Consider the following 14770-nt stretch of genomic DNA (forward strand, 5'->3'; position numbering starts at 1 on the left):
CTCCATGTCCCTCCCGCTGCTCTTTGGAGCTAAGTCGTGCTTCTTGCAGTCCTTGGCCATCCACAAAAGATCACTTCCTGGTTACGGGATTCATAAATCCCGCCTCCAGGGAGCGATGGCTCTGATTAGTTTTGGATTGCTGCTCAATAGAGATGAGCGAACGTACTCGGATAAGCACTACTCGTCCGAGTAATGTGCTTTATCCGAATACCTCCCCGCTCGTCCTGAAAGATTCCGGACGCGATGCGGAGCGGGGAGCTGCAGGGGAGAGCGGGGAGGAACGGAGGGGAGATCTTTCTCTCCTTCTCTCCCGCCCGCTCTGCCCCGCTCCCCGCTGCGACACACCTGTCAGCAGCGGAGCGCCCCGAATCTTTCAGGACGAGCGGCGAGATACTTGGATAAAGCACATTACTCGGACGAGTAGTGCTTATCCGAGTACGTTCGCTCATCTCTACTGCTCAACCAATCAATGCAGCGCTCGATGAACCAATGCGATGACTGTGATTGGTTAATTGAACGCTGCATTGATTGGCTAAGCAGTGCTCAAGAACCAATCAGAGCCATCGCTTCCTGGAAGTGGGATTTATAAATCCCGTATACAGGAAGCGATCTTCTGTGGGCCACCGAAGACTGCAGGAACCATGTCAGAGCTCCAGAGAGCAGCGGGAGGGACCTGGACTGAGCCTGCTAGGTCATGTATTCCTTTTTATTTTTTATGTAATGCAACTAGGGCTTATTTTGGGGGCAGGGCTTATATTTCAAGGCTGAAATATCAGGGTAGGGCTTATTTTCGGGGAAGCAAGGTAATATTGTATTGCTCAAGAAAGACATCCAGACTCTTGTACTCTTTGTGTGTGTGTGTGTGTGTGTGTGTGTGGGGGGGGGGGGGGGGGGGGTGGAGGGTGGGAACACATTTCTTCATTACTGACTTGTGCTTGTCTCTCATCACTTTTACTGACACATTCTTAAGCATCTCTAGGTGTTCATTATTGGGTGTTCAACATATCTTTCAATATATTAAAATACATTCATAATCTTTCCCACTGAGCTCCAGATCACAGCACAGGCTTGCAGCCACCACTAGGGAAAGCTAACTGTTTACAGATTTAAATAGCCACACAGATATATACAGCCACCACTAGAGGGAGTTCACTGTATAGAGATTTATACAGTCACCACTAGGGGGAGTTCACGGTTTACAGAAATAAATAGCAACCACTAGGGGGAGCTCACAACATACAGACATGTACACAGCCTCCATAAGGGGGAGATCATTGCATACAGATATATACAACCACCACTAGAGGGAGCTCACTGCACATGGATTTATATAGCTAACATTGAACTCAATAAGAATTATGAAAACCTCTATGCATTGCGCTCCCTGTAGTGTTGGTTGCAGGAAAACGCTATGAAGCTAGATAAGCAGTGCAGTGTGCACCCCCTGTTGCCGTGGGCTCATTAGTGGTTGTGTGTTCTGCCTCTGTGATGGTGAACAGGTGGCGCATTGATTCTCACGCTCCCAGCCGCCATTGAGCTGTCAGGGAATTCAGGCACATTCAGCATCCCTGTGTCTCGCTGGGAGCACAGTGCCACATTGTGGTTGGTAATGAACACTGCGAGCTCTGGAATGATGAATCTACGCCAGTGTGTATTGCTGCTCCCAGTCTGTTTATTAAGCCAGATAATTACTTGTCTCATATAAATACCATCCGGTTTATAAGAGATTATGGGGCCCATTAAGATGTGAGTAACAGGCTAAGCCCCTTGTGACTGCAGAGCGACGCGTTTCGTAATTTGTGTGAATGGATGTTACATATTAGTTGTCGCCTTCTGCTTTAGTGGTTAGAATACAGAATTCATCTTATCTAATAGCAGAGGATTGAAGGCGCTTTTACTATTACTTCCTATCAAGAGTGCAATATAACTTTCTATAAGATGTCGAGGAGATTAGATTGTAAGCTCCGCTGGCACATGTTCTGATGTAACATGATGCATTGTCTTACATACCATAGACGTAGCCTTTTATCTACAAGGGGGCCCTCATGGCTGGAGCCTCTGGCACTGAAACGCATCAACATCAAGACTGGTTGCTTCTTCTTCAAGACCTGACAAACTAGGGGATCTGTTGTTTAACCCTTAGCAGCCAAGAAGAGGGTTACAGCACTTCTAGGGATTGTCACCCAGCGAGGTGTCTATATAAATCCATACCTCCCAACTTTTCAACAACGAAAAGAGGGACAACTCCAGGCAGAACTTTATGCAATACCACACCCTCTGTATCCCATAAGAGTGGCCTTCAGTGACCCCCTCACAGAAATAGTGACCCACTTAATGGCCCCAGTAGTAATAGAGACCCAGTTAGTGACTCCAGTAGTAATAATGCCCCCATTAGTTGGCCCAATAGTAACAGTGATCCCATAGTTGCCCCAGTAATAATAATTCCTCCATTAGTGGTCACAGTAGTATTAGTGCCCCCGTTAGTGGCTCCAGTAATAATAGTGACCCCCATAGTGACCCCAAGTAATAATAGTGACCCTGTAGTGGCCCCAGTAGTAATACTGACCACCAAAGTGGCTCTAGAAATAATAGTGACCCCCATTAGTAGCCCAAGTAGCAATAGTGACTCTCATTAGTAGCCCCAGTCTTAATAGTGATCCCCATCATGGACCTCCAGCCACCCAACAAGTATTTAACTCACTTGTAGTCCTCATTCGGTGGCAGCGGCTCAGCTGCTGCAATCCCTATGATCTTTGACATCTCATGCAGTCACCAGGTGAGAGGTCACGGCTTGTGCTGGTTCCTTCCATAGAAGCGGCTCCTGCCACTGGACCGGGAGTAGAAGTGGGTTGAATTCTTGTCAGGGGAAAGGTGGGATATGCCTCCTGCCGCCCGGGACTGTAAGACAGCGCCCCAAATCTGCAGAATCCAGGACAATTGGGAGCTATGCATATATTTCAATTGAGGTGCGAAGGGAGGGGCTAGATTTTCAGGAATCTTGATTGCTGGGTGACAACCTCTGTGGGAGCTGTAATAACCACCATATTGAATGTCGTGCCTCCCAACCATCTCTAATTTGGCAAAATATTCCTGCATTTCGGGCACTGACCAATTGTCCCAGGGGACAAGAGACATGACACATCCTGCAGGAGCATACACTACTAAAACTGACAACCTCCGCCGATTCTCCATGTCCTCCGCGCAGCTGCAGGCACTTTATGACAGCGTGTCCCAATAAATCCTACTTGTTACGTATGCTGCTGGGAACTGTAGTTCTAGCTTACTAGCAGCACAGCTCCACAGGTAGTTGATGATTAATTGAGCTGGTTGGGTGTGGTATTCTCCAGCAGCCAATCCCCTTTAACCTGTAGCACATATAAACCCAGCTCCTGTCAGTCTAAGGCTGGTCTCCTACTGTTTGGATGTATCTAGCTTGTTCCCATTCAGATCTGTGTTTGCATTTAGGTCTGGTTATGTCTCTCTGCTTCCCTCAAGACGGTATGGACACCTGTAGTCCTGATCTGCAGCACATGCAGCTCCCCTTTCCTCCCCCCTTTACAGGTGCGGCCTCCAAACGTCTTATGTCTGTCTCTGTGTGTCAGTTGGTGGATCCCTGACACAGTTTCCTATGTCAGCTGGTTGGCCGACTGTCTATCCCCCTGTATGAGGAGACATAGACTTGCTGTGAGTTTCATCTGTGTTCATGTGAGCTCTGGGTGGTGTTTGTGTGGTTTCCACTATATGTTGTAGTCTGCTGTGACCTGTGCTCTGTTCTGTCCTGTTGCAAACTTGCTGTGTGATCTGTGACCTGTACTCTGTTCTGACCTGTTGCAAGCTTGCTGTGTGATCTCTGTCTTGCTGGTTCATGTCAGTTTGTACTTTTATTTTCTGTCAATTTGTGTCAGCTTGCTGTATGACCAGCAATCTGTAGCCTGTCCTGTTGCAGCATGCCGTGTGAACTGTGTCCTCCTGGTTAGTGTAGGGACTAGCAGTATAACCAGGAGCCGTGAAGTTGGCCCGCTAGCTTCCACGTTTTGTGCAAAATGTCAACTAATACCTGGTATTTATATTCAGCTTATCATCTATTATTAGTGGTTGCATTTTGGCTGCTGTATGCTGTGATTCCAGCTCTGTGTGTCTGCTCTCTCTGTCCAGTTGTCCCTGTCATGTGGCATGTGAATGCGTCATGTTCTTGTGCGTGGTTCCTTGGAGCCGCTAGTGCCCAGATCCGAAGACTGCTGGGGGTGCCCTTTATTGGGGTGAATTCCCTGCTTAGGTAGGGCCATGTCATCCTCCCGGTAGCACAGGGCAAGTTGTCTGAAACCCACTTGAAACCCATGTGCATCCGTCTCTTTGGTCACGATCGTGTGGGCCCTGTACTTAGTTTGCCCACACTCCTTCTTGGATTAGTCTCTACCTCTGTGATGTTCTGAGGCACTGAATTGGAAGAGACAGAGCCGTGGATGAAGGGGATTGGTAGATGTGAGGCAGATATTAAAACACTGTTGTTGGGGAGGTGCAAAGAGGGGCACTAAGGGTGTGCCATGGAATTGTGGGGGCACTAAAGGGGTGCAATTGACTTGGGGAGGGAAGAGAATCGCTGGATATGAGGCACATAAAAAAAAGTAAAACACTAGGTGCAGCGAGGAACTTGTGAAAGCACCTATTGGGCACTATAGTCTTCCAGGACCACTAAGAGATTACCATGGACTTGTTAGGGCAGCATTATTTTGTGGGTACACTAAAAGAATGTCGTAGGCTTGTGTGGGCACTATGGGGGCACCATGGACTTGTGAGGACATGAAGGGGTTGCTAAGGACTTGTGAGGACACTAAGGGAAAGAACTTGTTATTTGTATAGCGCCAACTTATTCTGCAGTGCTTTCAGGTAATTTTTTTGTTTATTACCCCCCAGCAAGCTGGGTACTCACTGACCTCAGAAGGATGAGTCAACCTTGAGCCAGCTACTTGAACCATGCAGGGATTGTACCTGCAACCTTCAGGTCATAAGTAAGAGCTTAGGACTGCATTTTGCTGCCTTAACACTCTGCGCCACACAAGACTCACTAAAGGGGTACTACAGGCTTGTGAGAACACTGAGATGGCACCATGAAGTTGTGGGGACATCATAACCTTTTAATGCACTAAAGGGGTGCCAGGGGCTAGTGGTGGCAGTAAAGGAATTCCATGGGCTTGTGGGGCCATGTAGGGATCACCATTGAATATTTGGGGCACTGTTACCTTGGGGGAACACTAAGGCTGCCTGACTATGGGTGATGATCCGCTTGCGATAAATCGCCCGCGGATCATGCTATGAAAAGCTTTCCATAGGCTAACTATGGAAAGCGCAGCCTGATGTCCAAGAGTGGAGAATCATAGCAATTCTCTGCTTATGGGATTGAAATCGCGGCATGCTGTGATTCGCTGCAATTATCTCCGGTGGGCCTATCTATTAGATAGGATCTTCATGGAGACTGGTCAGTGCTCCCCCCTTTTACCCCGCAATAGTGATATTCCGTCACGGCCATGGACAGGCAGCCTAAGGGAGTGCCATGAACTCGTAAGTGCCATGGACTTGTGGGGGCACCATGGACTTGTAAGGGCAATAATGGGGCACCATATTTTTATGGGGGCATTAAGGGAGTACCCTAAACTTGAGGTGCATAATGGCCTTTAAGATACTAAGGTAGTGCCAGAGGCTTGTGGGGGCACTAAAGTAGTGTCATTGGTGGTGGGGCCACTAAGATGTTCCCCATGGATTGTTGGCAGCACCATTAACTTGTGGGAGCACTAAATCAGTGCTATGGACTTAAAGGGCAGTAAAGAGACACCATGCTTTTGTGGGGGTATTAAAGAGGCACCATGGGCTTTTGGAGCCACTAAGAAGGTGCCATGGGCTTGAGGAGACACTGATGGGTTGTAGGGGAATTAAGGGAGCAGCACGGATTTGTGCGGGCATTAAGGAGGTGCCATAGACTTGAGGTGCCACGGGTTTGTCGGTCACTCAAAGACTGCTATAGACTTGTGGGGGCACTGATAGCTTGTAGGGATAGTACGGCTATACCATGGACTTGTGAAAAAACTTAGGGGCACCCTTTTTTGTATGGGCATTAAAAGGGTTTCAAGGGTTTGTGAGGACACTAAGGAGGCATCTTTTTTGTGAGGGCATTAAGGGGGTCCAATGGACACATGAAAGGACTGCTAGCTTGGGGCGGGAACTAAGGGAGCAACTTTATTGTGAGGGGATCACTATCAGACACTTTTATTGTAAGGGGACGCAAAGGGTAAGTGCGCCATGAAAATTGTCCCTCTTTTCAGAAGTTGGGCAGTATGTTATGTGTCAGATGCCTTTTCTCCACCGAAGCTGACAGCCCCAGGTCATAAAGTCTGAGATTTTATGGGGAAAACGCTCTTCAGCACAATATGGAGTGCGCAGCCCTTAAGGTGGCACATTCATATTCATGTCAGGCAGCTTCTCTCTGCTCCACAAATTGTCACTAGTCCCTCGTGCTCCTGTAAGATGTCATCCAGGCCAAGTCCAATCTATAAATCCCTCTAATTGTTCTGCCAATCACATAACTCCGCCCCTACACACAGCAGAGCGGGCGGAGACAGACATTGGAGAAAGCGGGTGGATCCCGGATTTAAATGGAAATTACAATTTTATTACGAGTTCTGTTACCAGGAAATGATTTCCCTGTCATAAGTGCGAATGTGACAAATCGCTCATTTCAGGTCGCCGCAGACAGTCGGACTGAGTGGCTTCTGTGCAAAATGCGGAACCAATCGGGAAATTGTTTTTTCCACATCTATAAAGGAGCACACATCTAACTCCACTGCTGCATCTTAAAGGAAAAGTCGCTCCCTAAGAGTCCAAATGAAGGACTCCATCCAAGAAATCTGGAAGCAGTAGGCTCTCATCGTTCATCGACTTCAATAATTGTCTGTCCCATATGTGAGAGGGGAATATTTTTATAGCCTTAATTATATTATGTAAACGCCCCCTATTATTGACAACGAGCCTGTATATCATATCTGAGAGGTAGTCACAGCTCCACCCCCTGGTGATGACATCACTGATATAATTACATGCAATCAGGCATGAAATCCGCACACGTTATATTACAGTAACTTCATATATCACAGCTGGCATATCATGTCAGAGGCTGCACTGCCCCATGTTACTGACAACTGGCCCATATCTCATGTCTGAGAGATAGTCACAGCGCCGCCCTCTGGTGATGACATCACTGATATAATTATGTGATACAACATGATATCCACACACCTTATACTACAGTAAGAGTTATTCATCTATTACTGCTGACAACCAGCCCCTATATCATGCCTAAGAGGTAGTCAGAGCTCCGCCCCCTGTTGGTGACATCACTGATATAAGTTCATGTGATCAGATGTGAATTCCGCACACATTATACTACTTATACGATTAGCGGCTGTGTAAAAGGACCTTTTATAACTCATGAGGATTTGTATTGTTCTTCATGTTACTGACTGGGTGGTGGTGGTGGTGGTGGTGGTGGTGGTGGTGGGGGGGGGGGGGGGTGGCACCATCCTTGTTTGTATGATTTGTGGCAGTTTTTGTGATGATTGTTATCACATATGTCAAACTCTTACTTGCCAGCACTATAATATAGTTTCCGGGGATGCTTTGCAGCTGAGCCGAGGCATCTCAGTCAGTCACATGTGTGACACTGTCCCTGAAATCCTAGAAACGCGTCAGTCCCCATCATGTCATCTTACGACTGTTATGTTGTATCCAAATTCACCTGCTGAATAAGTAACAATGTGTGAAGTAGAGACAATGAGGTTCCCAAGAGGTAGAGAGAGGAACATGTTTTAGACATTTAAAATAATGGCCTCGTGTCTCAGCGGGGAACAGTGATTTCTTACAAGCTGTGATGACGCATTTTGCATCACTTTGGGGACTAAATGCCTCCTTCTCTGTTCATGCAGGATGCCTTGAGATTTTGGGGCCCAATTTGTACCAGGGCCCCACAATCTTATGTACCATTGTTGGTAGGAGACAGAGGAGCTTTGGGTCTAGATTCTGTATCTTGCCATTGTATTCCTTGCAGCGGGACGACACGAGCAGCGAATCGCTTAAAAAGCAATTATCTGATATACAGGGTTATTCAAATGTCAGGCCCACCAGGAGTATCTTCTGAATGAAAAGAGATGCAAGTTACAAGCTTTGTAAAACACATAGATAAAGACATGTGTTCGGGGGGACTTTTTTGCACTATGATGGTACATGTCGGCCATCTTGGATTTTGCACAAGACACTTCACTGGAAAGTGGCCCCAGTAGCAATAATGACCTCCATAGTGGCTTCAGTAGTAGCAGTGTGCCCAATAGTGGCCCCAGTAATAGCCCTAATAATAAGTGTAACCCTTAATGGCATCAGTAGTAATAGTAACCCTCATAACTGCCCCAGTAGTAATAATTTCCCCCCATGGTGTCCCAGTAGTAATAGTTACCCTAGTAGTAATAGTGTCCAACTATAGTGGCCCCAGTAGTAACAGTGCTCCCAATAGTGGGCCTAATAGTAAGTGTCCCCCTTAATGGCCCCAGTAGTAATAGTGACCCTCATAGTGTCCTCAGTAGTAATAATGACCCTCCATAGTGTCCCAAGTAGTAATAGTATCTCCAAGAGTGTCCCAAGTAGTAATAGTATCCCCAGTAGTGGCCCCAGTAGTAATAGTGCCTCTGTTAGTAGCTCCAATAGTAATAGTGTCCCTTGTAGTAACTCCAGTAAAGCCAGTGTCCCCCATATTGACCATAGTTGCAATAGTGTTCCCATAGTTTCTTCAGTAGTAATATTGTCCCCGGTTAGTAGCCCCAGTAGTATTAGGGTCCCCCATAGTGGCCCCAGCAGTAATAGTTTTCCCTATAGCAGCCCAGAAGTAATAGTGACCCCTATAGTGGCCCCACTAGTAATAGTGACCCCTACAGTGGCCCCAGTAGTAACAGTGTCCACTGTTGGTAGCCCCACTAGTAATAGTGTCCTGTATAATGGCCCCAGAATTAATAGTGTCCTTTATAATAGTCCCAGTAGTGATAATGATCACTATAGTAAGCCCAGTAATAATAGTGTCTACTGTTGGTAGTGCCAGTAGTAATAGTGTCTGACAGGCATTTAACTCACTTGTGCTGTGGTTCCAGTTGCGGCTGTGCCACCCCTGCTGTGATTAGGGTGTGACCCCTGACCTCTCCCTGGGGTCTCTGTTCTGGTGATAGAGGCCAGGCAGAGGGGTCAGGTGTCGTACTCATCACAGCAGTGCGGCCCCCATTGCTGCTAGACAAAATATCAAAAAGGAGTTAAATGCCTATCAGGTTGCTGCCTGTCCAGCCCACAGGTGGCAATTATATTTTATCGGCCATTAATATAGCTGGTAGAATATAAATACTGGCCAGACAGCAACCTGCTGCCCTTCTGATGTCCTGCAGACAGCTGCTTGAGGTGGCAGTCTCAGTTTGGCTCAAGGTAGGGGCGCCACTGTACATGGCGGTAATCTTCACACATGAAATTCTACCCTTATATCATGTATCCCATGACCCCCTTTCCATTGAAGTTTCTAGGGTTGAATCCAAGATGGCTTCCACCTAGATGGCTGCCATGCACTACCATAGTGCCAAAAAGTTTCCTCCATCCATCTAGTGTTCAACAAAGCTTTCTACATGTATCTCTTTTTGTTCAGAAGATAATCAGGGTGGCACTGACTTTTGAATCACCCTAGTATAATTACACAGTCGAGTCACGTTATTATGACCACCTCCTACTTTCAATGTCGGAAGTGCATAGCTCATAAAGGACATGTGGTGGGCTGGCCTGGCGGGTATATAAGATGTGTTATAGGCTGCCTGCTCACATATCACTCTTTGTTGTCATGGGTAAAAGGGGCGATTTATCAGAGTTGCAAAAGGGATGATTATTGGCTTTGAGGGCAAGGGTGGCAGTATTTCTCAAACTGTTCGTGTGCTGCTGGGGTGAAAGTGTATCATGACTGGACAAATGGCACCATTGGGAATAACCAACATGGAGACTGCGGAGCACTGTGTGCCACTGATGTGGGAAAATGAACGTTGGCTATGAAGGTGCATGGAGGCCGACTGAACGCTATAGTGGAGCAGCTCAACATGAAAATGAGCCAGAGGTTACCAGATATGTATCTAAAACAAGAGTTCAGCGAACCCTACTGCGTATGGAGCTCCGAAGCAGATGGACGGTCACTGCAGCTACGGTAAAAAAGATGTATCAGAACAAAAGGCTTCAGTTTCCACGGCTGTATCGGAATTGGACCACCGCTGATTAGCAAAGGGTCGCCTTCTCCGATGAGTCACGTTTTCTGCTTCATCGAACGGATGGATGTTGGCGTGTCAGACAAGCATCAGGAGAAAACAAACCCCCTACAACCACTGGGCCGCTCATCCATGTGAACCAATTTGGTTATGAATCCATCCTTGCAGATTACAAACACCCATACATTCTCTTTGTCTTCCTTGTGGCAGATGGGGTTTTCCAGCAAGACAATTTAACATGTCACATGGCTAGAAATGCCAACAGTGGTTGGAAGAGCTCAACCAAGACTTCCAAGTACTTCCCATGCCCCCTAATTTCACAGACTTGAACCCAACTGAGCATCTGTGGGACCACCTCTATGGACATATTTGCTCGATGGATCCTCCCCACGCACCTGTGGGACACATGACTCAAGATACCTGAGACCACCTACCAGCATCTTATTGAGTCTCTCCCAGCCGTGCGGCACACGGCGTCTACTCTGGATATTAGCTGGTGGTCAGAATAAACTGACTCGACTCTGCATAGGACTTGGTGCTGGAAATGACTTGTATTTATTGTAGGATGAGGGAGGCTTGAATCCGATAACTCACCAGAGCCATTTAGATATTATGTAATTGTTATATAAACTGTTGCTTCTCCATTTTCTGCAATGCCGCTCTTAAATGAAGCTTCACTTTAAGGTTCTGAAGGCTCTTGTCTGGGTTGTGTCGCCCCTGTTGGTAGGGAGAGGACAGGTCACACTCTCCGCTTCCGCCTGAGCGAGCAGGATGGATCTGACAGTGGATAAACAGGGAGAGAGATTTATTCCCTGGCGGGGAATTGAAGTCACAAACCATTAAACTTCTTGATACAAGTTATCAGTTTATTGTATAAGAGTAAAGGTAAAAGGTATTATGCTGTGAGGGGACGCCTGGTGATTAACCCCTACTGTGCGTATTGTAGGGGTGCAAGAGAAAAGATGCCACAGTTATACTATTCCCAACCATCCCATTTATTGCAGCATTGTTAAGTGAACGAGGCCTTAAAGGGGCTAGGTATGTAATTGTCCCCCCAGTTTTTTCTGGGAGGGTTAAAGGAGTTAGACAATCAATAGTTTACAATTGAATATTTGCAGGAAGGGCCATCAATAGTAGATTGGTGGGGGTCCACTGCCTGGGACCCCCTGCTGATCAACTGTTTGCCAGCCAACACACTCATGCACTGAACTGAGTTTTGCAGGAAGTAGACAGCTTAGGCTTTGTACTGCAAGTCAATATTTCATTCATTTCAATGGAAACTTTGCTTGCAATACCAAGCCTGGCCACCACCGTGAGAACAGAGCTGTCTGCTTCCTGTTGAAATCAACTTAGTGCATTAGTGCCCCAGATAGCAAACAGCTGATTGGTTTGGATACCAGGTGGTGGACCCCACCTATCCTAAGTATAGGCCAGGGGTGCAAACTTCAGTCTTCAGGGCACCTAAACAGGTGATTTTTTTTCTGGATTTCCTCAGTATCGTGCAGGTGATGTAATTATTGTCAGTGCCTCAGACATTGCCACAGGTGTGCGCTCTATAGGATATCCTGAAAACATGACATGTTGGGGTCCCTTGAGAACCTGGGTACTGCATCCCTGATATAGGATATCAGGAGTTTACAACTGGACAATCCCTTTAAGATGACTGCTAACAGGACAAGTTCCATTGGGGCAGAAATCTTAAGGGGGGAGTATAGGGGAGTGCAGTTTGCTGTCATCAGCATAGGGCAAAGGAGCGATCTGTGCCCCCTGCACTGTTGAACCCTTGGTTATTGCATGACTCAATGCCACAGTAGAGTGTTTCAATCTAGTACTGTCTCTTGTGAACAGGGATTTCTCAGTCAGTCTCTGGACTGTGAGTTTGTTTGTCGGCTCCATATTTTTATTATTACTGTTTTATATATAAAATCTGTATCTTTAGAAGCGCCCGTGTCCCCGGGGAGGATTGTGCACCGCTCGCAGGTACTTACAAACTGTCACCGTGTATGTTCTATAAATTATTCACATGCAGCCAGAGATGCCGCTCCTTCACCTCCTCAGTGCTAATGACAAGTAACAGCGGAAAATAAAAGATGTTTTTCCCTCATTTGTGGGGAACATCCCAGCGAGGTTTATACTTTGCTATAAAACCACAAGGAGCAGAAAGAGTCCATAAACATGTTTGTTTTTTACTGTCTGTGAGAAAATGGGTGGAAATGTTTCATGTTCTCCAGATTCTGAAGTAATAACCAAGTTGAGTATACAGGAGGAGAACCACTATAACACTGCTCATAGAGTACAAGAATAAAACTACTGTAATACTGCTCCCCTATGTACAAGAATATAACTACTATAATACTGCCCCCTATGTACAAGAATATAACTACTATAATACTGCCCCCTATATACAGTAATATACTATAATACTGCCCCCTATGTACAAGAATATAACTACTATAATACTGCCCCCTATGTACAAGAATATAACTACTATAATACTGCCCCCTATGTACAAGAATATAGCTACCATAATACTACCACTAGAGATGAGCAAGCATACTCGTTAAGGTGATTTACTTGAGAGAGCATCGCCTTTTTCGAGTACCTGCTGGCTCGTCCCTGAAGATTCGGGGGGGGGGGGGGCGGGGGTGAGCGGAGGTTTGCGGAGGGGATCGGGAGGGAGAGAGAGATCTCTCTTACTCTCCACCTCGCTTCCCTCCGCCGCCTTGTGCGGCCCCCGCCCCCCGCAGCCACCGCGAATCTTCAGGGACGAGCCAGCAGGTACTCGAAAAAGGCGATGCTCTCTCGAGTAAATTGCCTTAACGAGTATGCTCGCTCATCTCTAACTAGCACCTCCTATATACAAGAATATAACTACTATAATACTGCTCCTATGTACAAGAATATAACTACTATAATACTGCCCCTATGTACAAGAATATAACTACTATAATACTGCCCCCTATATACAGGAATATACTATAATACTGCTCCTATGTCCAAGAATATAACTACTATAATACTGCCCTGTATATAAAAGAATATAACTACTATAATACTTCCGCCTATGTTCAAAAATATATCTACTATAATACTGCCCCCTATGTACAAGAATATAAATACTAAAATGCTGCCCTCTATATAAAAGAATATAAATACTAGAATACTGCCTCCTATGTACAAGAATATAACTACTATAATACTGCCCCCTATGTACAAGAATATAACTACTATAATACTGCCTCCTATGTACAAGAATATAACTACTATAATACTGCCTCCTATGTACAAGAATATAACTACTATAATACTGCCTCCTATGTACAAGAATATAACTACTTTAATACTGCCCCTATGTAGAAGAATATAACTACTATAATACTGCCCCCTATGTACAAGAATATAACTACTATAATACTGCCCTCTATGTACAAGAATATAGCTACCATAATACTACCACTAGAGATGAGCAAGCATACTCGTTAAGGTGATTTACTTGAGAGAGCATCGCCTTTTTCGAGTACCTGCTGGCTCGTCCCTGAAGATTCGGGGGGGGGGGGGGTGAGCGGAGGTTTGCGGAGGGGATCGGGAGGGAGAGAGAGATCTCTCTTACTCTCCACCTCGCTTCCCTCCGCCGCCTTTTGCCGCCCCCGCCCCCCGCAGCCACCGCGAATCTTCAGGGACGAGCCAGCAGGTACTCGAAAAAGGCGATCCTCTCTCGAGTAAATTGCCTTAACGAGTATGCTCGCTCATCTCTAACTAGCACCTATGTCCAAGAATATAACTACTATAATACTGCCTCCTATGTACAAGAATATAACTACTATAATACTGCCTCCTATGTACAAGAATATAACTTCTATAATACTGCCCCCTATGTCCAAGAATATAACTACTATAATACTGCCCCCTATGTACAAGAACATAACTACTATAATACTGCTCACTACGTACAAGAACATAACTACTATAATACTGCCTCCTATGTACAAGAATATAACTACTATAATACTGCCCCCTATGTACAAGAATATAACTACTATAATACTGCCCCCTATGTACAAGAATATAACTACTATAATACTGCCTCGTATGTACAAGAATATAACTACTATAATACTATCCCCTATGTGCAAGAATATAACTACTATAATACTGCCTCCTGTGTCCAAGGATATAACTACTATAATACTGCCTCCTATGTACAAGAATATAACTACTATAATACTGCCTCCTATGTGCAAGAATATAACTAGTATAATACTGTCCCCTATGTACAGGAATATATCTACTTTAATACTGCCCCCTATATACAGTAATATACTATAATACTGCTCCTATGTGCAAGAATATAACTAGTATAATACTGCCCCCTATGTACAAGAATATATCTATTATAATACTGACCCCCATGTACAAGAATATAACTACTATAATACTGCCCCCTATGTGCA

This window comes from Eleutherodactylus coqui, chromosome 3 (genome assembly GCF_035609145.1).
Source record: "Eleutherodactylus coqui strain aEleCoq1 chromosome 3, aEleCoq1.hap1, whole genome shotgun sequence".
NCBI lineage: Eukaryota > Metazoa > Chordata > Amphibia > Anura > Eleutherodactylidae > Eleutherodactylus > Eleutherodactylus coqui.